Source organism: Xenopus laevis, chromosome 4S (genome assembly GCF_017654675.1).
Source record: "Xenopus laevis strain J_2021 chromosome 4S, Xenopus_laevis_v10.1, whole genome shotgun sequence".
Classification (NCBI taxonomy): domain Eukaryota; kingdom Metazoa; phylum Chordata; class Amphibia; order Anura; family Pipidae; genus Xenopus; species Xenopus laevis.
Genome location: NC_054378.1, coordinates 127,969,416 through 127,980,303, shown reverse-complemented (window position 1 = coordinate 127,980,303; position 10,888 = coordinate 127,969,416). Strand labels below are relative to the sequence as shown.

Sequence of the window (10,888 nt, the reverse complement as noted above, 5' to 3'; positions counted from 1 at the left end):
CTACCAAATTTGAAAAAAAATAAATGATGCTACTGAAATGGGTCTATGTCATTCACATTTAGGCTAAAAATATAAATATATATAAAAAATAATATTAAGGTACAATAGAGAACTTGTTAAATGTTTTTCCTGGTTATGATTTATCAATATTATTTTGTTATAAGAAGGAAACAGTACAGGTTGTATTTGATAGTTTACATAATTAAATTTTCGATTCTGTTACAAATTTGCAAATTACACTGATATTAAGTGGAGTTGTGTCTTTGTACCATCCCACTTCCAACAACACAATTACTGGCAGCATTTGGTTGGATTTATTCCCAGCTGTCCTGTCAATTCTCTGCAACAATCCTATCAGGTGTTGTGGACTTTCTCCATTTGAATTAACCACAAGAAAACAAAAGTCTTCACTCATATCATAAATGTACAACCACTTCTCATTACTGACAGTTCATACAGTAGTTTCATTAGAGTTCTTTAGCTAGTACACTAGATAAGTCAGTATTACCAGAACACCAGATATTTCACATTGTCTCTTTGTTTCCAGGTTGGTGATCTGAGCAAAAATTCCACCAGTAGCTGTTGAGATTATTCCAATCCATTCCAAATAGAACATCTATCATTGATCACACCACTCATTGAAAGAAACTCTACATACATACAAAGAGTCATTTCAAAGTTTGCCATTCGTATCTGTGATGCCTTTACATTTTTGCCTATCCTAATATCGAATCCATGGACTGATTATGAACTCTTAAGAACTGTACAGAGACTGCTGCATTGACTGAATACAAGTGACTGCTGAATATTACTTCATATGTCTATCCAAAGCCATGATGTCTCTCTGATTGGATTTTCCCCTATAATGAACTGATGGGCTGATATTGAAACGGGTTAAATTTAAGTTTTAGATTCATACAGTATTGAATGTGATATAGTTAAATTGTGTACAATTTATAAGAACAATGGGAATGTGATAATGTAATATTCTTTATATGTTAAATTTATCTCTCTGCAGAGAGAGATAACAAAAATCATGCTTTTTTTCCAGACTAGTGTTATGTCGTCAGAATCAAGTTTGAATATTTTAGCTGGGCCAAACAGGTTAATACGGGCTAGAAACAAGTGAACACCAACATATGCAGAGCTGAAAATGCAATACATGGCTAAAAATTCAATAAATGGCTAAAAATTGCACCAAAATAATACCAAAATTGCAATATAATCACCGAAATAATACAAAAAGGATATTGCACAGTACGGTTCAGCAGAATCGCTTTCGTATGGCATAAACATTTTTTTCAGCCACAAAAAGAGACGATGCGATAAGAAAAAAAAAAAGCCACAATGCCATGTATGTGCGTGTGTACAAATGGTAAATTACATGTTATGTGCGCGTGTGTGCGTGTGCACGTGTGTGTAAGTGCAGTGAGTGTAAGTGACGCCCCCAATCCCCAAAATGTATGTGTAAGTGTGTGTAAGTGTGAATCTAAGTGTTTATTACTGTAATAAGTGTGTGTTGGTTGTGTTGTGTGTGTAATTGTTGCACTAACCTGAAAAAGTCGCTGAAGACTGTTGCACACGATGTGGAGGGGTCCCAGGAAGACATCTGCGACGATCTGCGTGTTCCTGTGCTGTGGGGGCGGAGATCGACGGCGCAGTGCAGGCTGCAGCAGCAGGACACGTAAGTAACACGTGCCTGCTGCTGCTTTTGGGCCTGGGCGATCGCGCCCAGGGGCCACTCGATCCCCTGCTCTGCTCGTTGGCTAGGGCAGGGGATCGAAGCGGAACGGAGCGAGCGGCTCTAACAGCCGCTCCTCCGCTCCACAAACCCGGAAGTGCTGCAGAACGTAGGATCTACTTTCTGTGGCATTTCAAGTTACTTTTCCACAGAACGTAGATTCTACGTTCTTGGCACTTAAAGGGTTAAAGGGGCGGTTCATCTTTACGTTAACTTTTAATATGTTATAGAATGTCAATTTTAGCAACTTTTTCAATTGGTCCCCCATTATTATTTTTTGTAGTTTTTGTAAAAATATTTGCCCTTTTCTTCTGACTCTTTCCAGCTTTCAAATGGGGGTCACTGACCCCATCTAAAAACAAATGCTCTTGTAGGCTACACATGTATTGTTATTGTTACTTTTTATATGCTCCTCTTGTCTATTCAGGCCTCTTCCCTATTCACATTCCAGTCTCTTATTACACATCAGTACATAATTGCAAAGTCTCAATTGCTGTTTGTTATGTTGCTCATTGTCCCGTGTGCTGTCACTGCCCCTAGTGGACTGCCACATACATGTATCTAAGTATCATTTACTGTTCATCCAGTTGTGTAATAATTGATATGATTTGTCCTACAGTTTGTGGGAAAGCATCGGACTGAACAAGAGGCCCCTTTCCATTTGGTTCGGCACCTGGATGGGGGGAATGTGGCAGGTGTTTATGCCGCCAGCACCCAACTGATATCACAGCCCACCCTCATCTGTCCTGCAGGTAAATCCTTCCTCCAGACAAGCTGCTCTTCTCTGTAAAGGAACAGTCTAATGGGAATCCTGGGAATGGGCATGAAGAAGACTGGGAGCTTAATGTATATAAAGTGTCTCATATAGACGCGGCTTGTTACTGCATAATGACATGCGATTGTCTGATATAAGCCAAGGATGTAATATATGGCCCAAATACAGGGACCTCTGACACCCAACAGCCCTTTGGCAACCCAAGAGGATTAAATGAAAGTTGCCCCTCTCTTTGCTGCTATAAACTGCCCCGGTGCTTCTGGGAAGGTTCCCACTAGATGTTGGAACATTGTTGCTGGGAGTTGCTTCCATTCAGCCACAAGAATGAGGTTGGGCCCTGATGTTGGGGATCAGTCTCACAGTCGGGGTTCCAGTTCATCCCACAGGGGTTGAGTCCTGCAGTTAAATGCAACTATTTCCCCCGACCTGGTTGATCCACCTCCGGAGTGATGTCACTTCTGTCCCCCAGTGACATCACTTCAGGTTTTCGTGGGTCCCGGGTCAGGCCTAAAATTAAGACACTGCGGGTTGGTTTCGGGAGCAGGAAGAGGGGGGATTTATAGAGGGTCCGGGTTCAGCTCTTGCCGAGCGGGTCCGGGTTGGGCTTAGGTCTTCCCAACTGGACCCACCCCAGGACTCTACCACAGGGGTTCAGTTGGGTTGAGGGTTCTGTGCCGTCAGGTTCTTCCCATCTCAACAAATCCATTCTGTAGGGTCCTGGCTCTGTGTATGGGGGACATTATTGTGCTGAAACAGGGAAGAGCCCCCCAAACCACAAAGTAGGAAACACAGGAATGTCATTGTGCCCTTTAGTTTAAATGCTTCACTGGAATCAGGGGGCCCAGTGCCGGTGCCTTTACCCCCCTCCAGGTGACCCTTGGTATTTTACATGGGGGTGTTAGGTCTGTTTGTCTCTGATCCCCCATAAACCCCCCAGGCTCCCCATGGATAGTTCTTGAGCTGACATTGGAGTAAGATGCTGGGAGTTGTTGGCCAGACCTTGTGCAGAGGAGAACATGACACTGGAATAAGAGTTTAACTCGTTGCACATGTCTCTCTCCTGGGCCACGACAATTAGGTTTGATGTATCCAACCGAGAGTAAGTTCCTAAAACACCTGAAGGGCCTGGAAAAATCTGGCGACGACCAGAGGATCCTGCTCATCCCGTCCACAGCCGGAGAAATGGAGGACATGCTGAGACTCTGCTCTTGTGTTCGCTTCAAGATCCCCCAGCAGGTAACTGAGCGCTGCTTAGTTCTCTCTCCCCTGTTCTCCACCTGGAAAAGACATTTATGTCTCTATAGAAAATCGTCATCTCATGGGCCAACAATCCGTTTACATTGATCACTCAGAGGAAAGAAATAGGGTTTAGTGGGTACAGAAATATCATTTACTTTCAATTGTCCAACAATGAGAAGCAAAGTACGGGTATTGGATCCGTTATATGGAAACCCATTATCCAGAAACCCCCGAATTACGGAAAGGCCATCTCCTATAGACTCCATTTTATCCAAAAAAAAAAATCAAAAATTTTTAAACCGATTTCCTTTTTTTGTGTAATAATAAAACAGTCGCTTGTACTTGATCCCAACTAAGATATAATTAATCCTTATTGGAGGCAAAACCAGCCTATTGGGTTTATTTCATGTTTACATGATTTTTTTGTGGATTTAAGGTATGAAGATCCAAATTACGGAAAGATCCATTAGCCAGAAAACCCGGTTCCCAAGGATTTTGAATAACGGGTCCCATACCTGTACAGCCAGCCCCAACTAATTCCTAATAGGGATGCACTGAATCCAGGATTTGGCCTTTTTCAGCAGGATTCTGATTCGGCCGAATCCTTCTGCCCGGCCCGCAATCCGAATTCTAATTTGCATATGCAAATTAGGGGTGGGGAGGGAAATCACGTGACTTTTTGACACAAAACAAGGAAGTAAAAAATGTTTTCCCCTTCCCACCCCTAATTTGCATATACAAAATTTGGTTCGGTATTTGGCCAAATCTTATGCAACGGCTTCGCAAAGGAAGCTGGCAGTGTAAGGGTGCGGGTGGGGAGAACAGCAGAAGAGTTAAACCTGAATTCGCCGAGTGGGATTCCGGGGTCGGCCCAAACCTGCGGGTCCCAATTGGGTATTGAGGGGGACAGTCCAGTGCTTCCTGTTATACAATAAAATGGGGTGCAGATTATTCATCGTTTTGCTCTTTGATAGGGATGCACCGAATCCACTTTTTTGGATTCGGCTGAACCCACGTATCCTTCACGAAGGATTTAGCCGAATAACAAAACCGGATTCTAATTTGCATATGCAAATTAGGGGTGGGAAGGGGATTACATTTTTTACTTCCTTGTTTTCTGACCAAAATTCATGCAATTTCCCTCCCTGCCCCTAATTTGCATATGCAAATTAGGATTCGGTTCGGCCGGGCAGAAGGATTTGGCTGAATCCTAGATTCGGTGCATCCCTACTTTTTCATATTAATTGTTGCACTTCTGGGTTTTGCAATCCTGGGTAATGGCGGAGCTATTCTGCCTTCAAATTTTATTTTATTTGCCCCTTACATTTTTGTTTCTAGGAAATATAATGAAAGTATCATGATTCCCCTCCTCTATGAAACTGTTCCTGTAGCTCCTGCATCAGCTCCCTTAGCCCTCCTGTTGTGCTACAATCCCCTTTTATGGAGCCAGCAGGGGGCGCTGCCCAATGACCAAAGAGATGTGAACTGACTGATCATTTTGGGACATGGTTTGATGTCATTTGTTGAGTTTCAGGTTCGGATTGTACAGAATATCTGCAGCACAAACACAACCCAAACTGCTCATTCTTAAGACTGACTTGAAGTAGAAAATGTCACTATTTAAAGGTCCTATTTCTCAACTTTTTATGATCCGGTTACTTTTACTTGTGTCACATTAGAGGTTCGGATTTTATATATTTAAGTAAATTAAACGTTCGGTGGGTTTGTTTTCTCTGCTTTGACTCGGCTTCCTTATCTCTCCCACTGATACACTGACGTCTGTCACTATTACTGTATTTTGCCTCTAGCTCCCAGAATTTGACAGATTTCTATATAGAATTTGAATTTTCTAATAATTTGGTCTTTATTTTGTACAGTGATGAATCATATCATAATATTCAGGGGTACGTTTAGCAGGGGGATCTTTGGCATAAATGTGACTGAATGTGGCGCCAGTGCATTTTGAGGTCAGTGTTTCAGTAAGTGACTGAGCCATGTCATAAAGGGCAAAATGCAATGTTATAAGTGCAAATAAACCCTTCTGTAAGGTTTGTATTATCCTGCAAAATGAAAGCAAAGACACCTAAAAGGGCATGTAAAGGCAAAAAAATAAAATCCCATTTTTACTTTCTTTAATGAAAAGAAACCTATCTCCAATATACTTTAATAAAAAAAATGTGTACCGTTTTTTATAAGAAACCTGACTGTATACAGTGAAATTCTCCCTTCATTTAATGCTGTGGATAGGAATTGTCAGACGGTCCCTAACTGCTCTGCAGGGAAACAATCATACTTATGAACAGCAGGGGGAGCCCCCACCTTACTTCCCAGCCATGCAGAACTCAAGCAGCTTTGTTTGTTTCCCTGTAGAGCAGTCGGAGACTGTGTAGAGATTTGTATTGGATTTTATTTTTGCCTTTACATCCCCTTTACTGTCTCCAACTCCAGCTGCAGGGACAAAGATCATGGAGCCAGATTTAAACAGATAAACTGGGATTCTATTTGGAGGATTATTTTGCTGCAGCCACTGGTTCTGCAGAGTTGGAGAAAGTTTGTATTAAACAATACAAAATCTATATAATCCCCATTAGATTACATGACAACACAGGACCCAGTGCAGTCTGTATATTCTGATTATTAATCAGTCTTGTTGTATCGGCTTCTGGCAGATATTATTTGACTTGTGCTGTTTTGATCAATTATGACGATCCCTAAGCAGCCCAGACCACACTGAGCATGTGCACAGTCTTGGTCTTGCAAAGATGTTTAACAAAGTTACAAGATGGTGACCCCCTGTGGCCAACTTTGAAAGCATAAATCATTTGTTTGATTAGACTTGTGGTGCAGTAAGTTTATGTTTAGTATACAAAAGACAACATTTCTAGCCTTATTCTATTTTACACTTTACTTACCCTTTAAATGTATATTATCAGGGTTTATGCAGGTGTGTTGCCCTTTAAAAGCCAAGTGCTGACTGTCAATATTTATTGCTCCTTCCTTCCAGGTCCTGCAGGGGCTCGTTGACGTGCGCATTCCCCATAATGAATTTTACAGACAATGTAAGTTAAGATGAACCACAAGACCATGTATATGTGCTACTACAAATCCCAGAATGCCCTGCCAGTCCATCCTGCCATCTCATTGATGTAACCCTTACTTTCACATTCCATATCCAAAACCAGTCACATAATTAGCCGAGTCCAGGCCCCCTGCAAACCGTGCATCGCCTTCTAGCCTGGGCCACCCATGATTTGTGGGTCACCTGCGACCCCCTCTTACTTTGCAGGCCCCCTTAGAGAGGCTAATTACTCAACTAGAAGTGTTTGGCTGCACTTTCCTCACTCTCTCAGCAAAATCCGTCTCCGGTGCTTCCAGCCAGCAGTGCTGTAAATGTAAATGAGACTTTCAGCTAATGGGCGACTGTTCCTATGAGACGGTTGTTATGAGATTGAGTTTATGTCTAGAATCCCTGCCATAAAGCAAGACAAGGATGCTGGGCTTTTGCATGGACCCCAGAGCCCCTGCACTTCCCCAGACAATTAGAAACCAGTAACAGTTTATTTGTGAGCAGCAAAACTGAACTCACTGGTCCCATATTGGACATTGATTTAAACCAGAACTGGAGACAATTCTTCCCATGAATCCCATTCACCAAAGAGCCAATCTCCCCGGCTGGATGTGACCTGCTTTTTGTCTGCAGAGACGGATAATTAAGTGCAATTTGATTACACAGAGTGATGTATAATGGATAAGAGCTTTAGGCAGAGATTAGCCATAAAGCACAGAAGAATCGCTGCGAGGCATTTATGATGCAATGTTGATTAGTTGTCATTATCCCTGGCAGTGACATCATAAACCCATTGGCATTGACTACGTGTCATTATCCCTGGCAGTGACATCATAAACCCATTGGCATTGACTACATGTCATTATCCCTGGCAGTGACATCATAAACCCATTGGCATTGACTACGTGTCATTATCCCAGGCAGTGACATCATAAACCCATTGGCATTGACTAAGTGTCATTATCCCTGGCAGTGACATCATAAACCCATTGGCATTGACTACGTGTCATTATCCCTGGCAGTGACATCATTAACTCATTGGCAGGACCTTAAACCCAATGGGGGCAATATAGTAACAGATTGTGCTCCCTGGTTGAAGTCAGGCTTTTGTCAGATGAAGGAAGTGCTTTTGAAAAGGGAATTGTAGTCTGTCCTCCGTCTAGATCAAGGCTCCCAATGTTTTTTACCCATGAGCCACAATCAATTATAAAAGGAGTTGGGGAGCAACACAAGCATTAAACAAAGTCCTTGAGGTGCCAAATAAGGGCTGTGATTGGCTATTGGTAACCGCTATGTGGACTGGCTCTGTTTGGCAGTATATCTGGTTTTATACAACTAAAACTTGCCTCCAAGCCTGGAATTGAAAAATAATCGCCTGCTCTGAGGCCACTGGGAGCAACAGCCAAGGGGTTTGGGAGGAACATGTTATTCACGAGTCATTAGTTGGGATTCACTGGTCTAAATGTACTGGGGACACTGCTATGAGAGGTTCCTTTTAATTCCCATTATTTTTTCTTTCTCTAGTGTTTATGGCTCTTGTCAATGAGAAGTCGAGACACAGTTTGCAGGAAAACATGAACAAAATTGTGGCTCCCACTCAGATAATCTGGGGCAAACAAGAACAGGTAAGAGTCTCCATCAGACTTGTGCAGGGCTGGGGGGATTTTCAGGGGCAACATCAGGTGGGACTAAAATCACTGGATTATTAGCACTTTGTTTAAAGCAGAGTTGGGATACAGCGCCACCATCTGGAGGAACAAGGGAGGACTAATATTAGGGTGCTGGTGGGTGTGGCTTTGGGCAGATAGGTGAGGTATGAATGCTCTGGCCAGTCCTTAGCTGAATACAGAGCAGCCTGAGTTCAGTAACACTTTATTTACATGGGGCAGGCTGTGGGTGCTATGCGTGTGTCCCTATCCCACACCCAAACTTGTATATCATTAGAGATTGTAACACCTGGTGCAGGTTGCAAAAAGAACTCCTTAGTACATGCGGTTTGGCCAGGGCTGCATTGTGCACCCCAGTGTTGTGTTCTACCGATGTCATGTTGTGTCACACATAAATGAGGCCTGAGGTCCCACATTATTATTAACATGTATTTTAAGAGTGCCAACATATTGTGCATAATATAACATACAGAGTAACATATATAACAACCAGGTGAGGAAGGCCCTGTGGAAAAGAGCTTACAATCTAAAGGGAAGGGATTGAGACACAAGGTGTGGGAGTGGCAAGATCAGAAATAAGCAGGTAAGAGATGTAACATAAGGTAATACATTTGGTAGCTAAACAGAGGGAGGGGAGGCTTCTCTAAAGAGTTTAAAGAGATGTAAAGCAGAAAGGTTGGGAAAAAGTTGGAGGAATGGAGAGAGGCTGAAATTTCTATCCCTTTGTGACTTGTTGGAGGAAGTGACGAAAAAATGTTTATGAAGCATGAGAGTGCAAAGAGGAGAGTGCAAAGAGCAAAGTGCAGAGAAGAGCGTGCAGAGAAGAGATTGCAAAGAGCAGAGAGGAAAGTGCAAAGAGGAGAAATACAGAGTAAACATTTTGAAGTGGGAAGTAACAAACAAATCAGTGTTTCCTTGATATCCCAGCTGGTTCAATGTTGATTGAATGGAATCCAGTTCCTAGAGCCTTGTCCAACTGCCATTTTTACTGCCATTTATAAGCAGTAAAATGTTATCACTAATGTCATCCCCTATGCTGGGCCTGAATTTATATGCAGCTGGTTGAGTAAACCAGAGCCTAATGAACTAATGAATCAATTATCCAGTGATCAAAGAGTGTTACAAACACCAGAACCAGAAGTTTTGGGGCTATAAAAATATCTCTTGCTCAATGAGGAATGGGACACAGATGTGAGATATTTATCAAAATCATCTGAAACAATGGCAGTACCTTTCTTTTGTTGTAGGTTCTGGATGTATCTGGGGCTGAGGTTTTGGCCGGTTCTATCCGCGGGTGCCAAGTAGAGATTCTGGAGAACTGCGGCCACTCAGTAGTGATGGAAAGGCCCAGGAAAAGCGCCAAACTCATGACGGACTTCTTGTCTTCAATTCAGAGCACAGAGAACAACAAGAAACACGAATAATATTTCTGGTCCTTCTCTCCCGTCGCGTTGAGTCTCTCAGGGATCCGGCAGAACCACTAGGAATAGAATGTAGTTCCTGGGCCGAGACCCAACAATGACTTTGTTCTGTGCCGCAGATAAGGGCGACCAATGGCACAAGCCTCTGGGACTGGGGATGAAGATACGGACGTCGGCCCAATAATTCTGTATCTCGTTATTTCTCAGTAGGACCCTGTGTCTGGTCCAAACCATGAAAACCCGAATTATGGCCCATAAGACCCATTATAGTCTGCCATGTCTTTAGGCTCTCAGCCTGCTGCATGTAGTTCAACAAGAACTGGCATTTTGGTCCTTTTAGAAATTCTTATTTTTCATTTGGGCTTAGATACCGCGCTACAGGGAATGTTGGCGCTATATCAATGATAGTAAGATGATAACTGGCAGTTACAGGTGAAATAGAGTGAAAAGGTTGAACTTGATGGACGTGTGACTACAATACTGTGTGTAACTTCAGGGAAATGGCCCCCAGCAGCCAATAATAATGTAACCAGTTAAATCAGAGAGCACAGATAGTGGCACACATAGTGTTAATAATTGGGCTGATTGTATGAAACTGACATTTGGGAAGGTCACAAGTCCCCCCCCCTCCCCTGTGTCCCATGGACTGACCCAATCACTGGAGGGTTTGATGGGTTAATGTGAGGAATGTTCTGGCGCCACTAATTAACCCTAACGAGTAACACTAATGAAAGTACTGTAACTGTATTTTGTATAGAGATCACAAAATGCACAAAAATACTGTGACAATGATCTGGGTGAGACTTGACATTCTGGCTCCATGATGCACAGCCGCATGCAGAGCATTTCTACTTCTGATAATAAATTATAATAACAACTTTGGCTCTTTCTATTGGTCTCCCGGGCGCGTGGGGTGGAGCTCCTCCTGCCCCGGGTTATTTGCAGGATGGGTCTGGGGCAGATTTGCATTTAGGCAAT

General features: G+C 42.8%; 1 pseudogene; it reads left to right on the top strand.

Annotated features, from left to right (window-relative positions):
- LOC121403712 overlaps positions 1-10,787 on the top strand; it is a 13,226-nt pseudogene extending 2,439 nt beyond the window's left edge.
- The last annotated feature ends 101 nt before the right edge of the window (positions 10,788-10,888 follow it).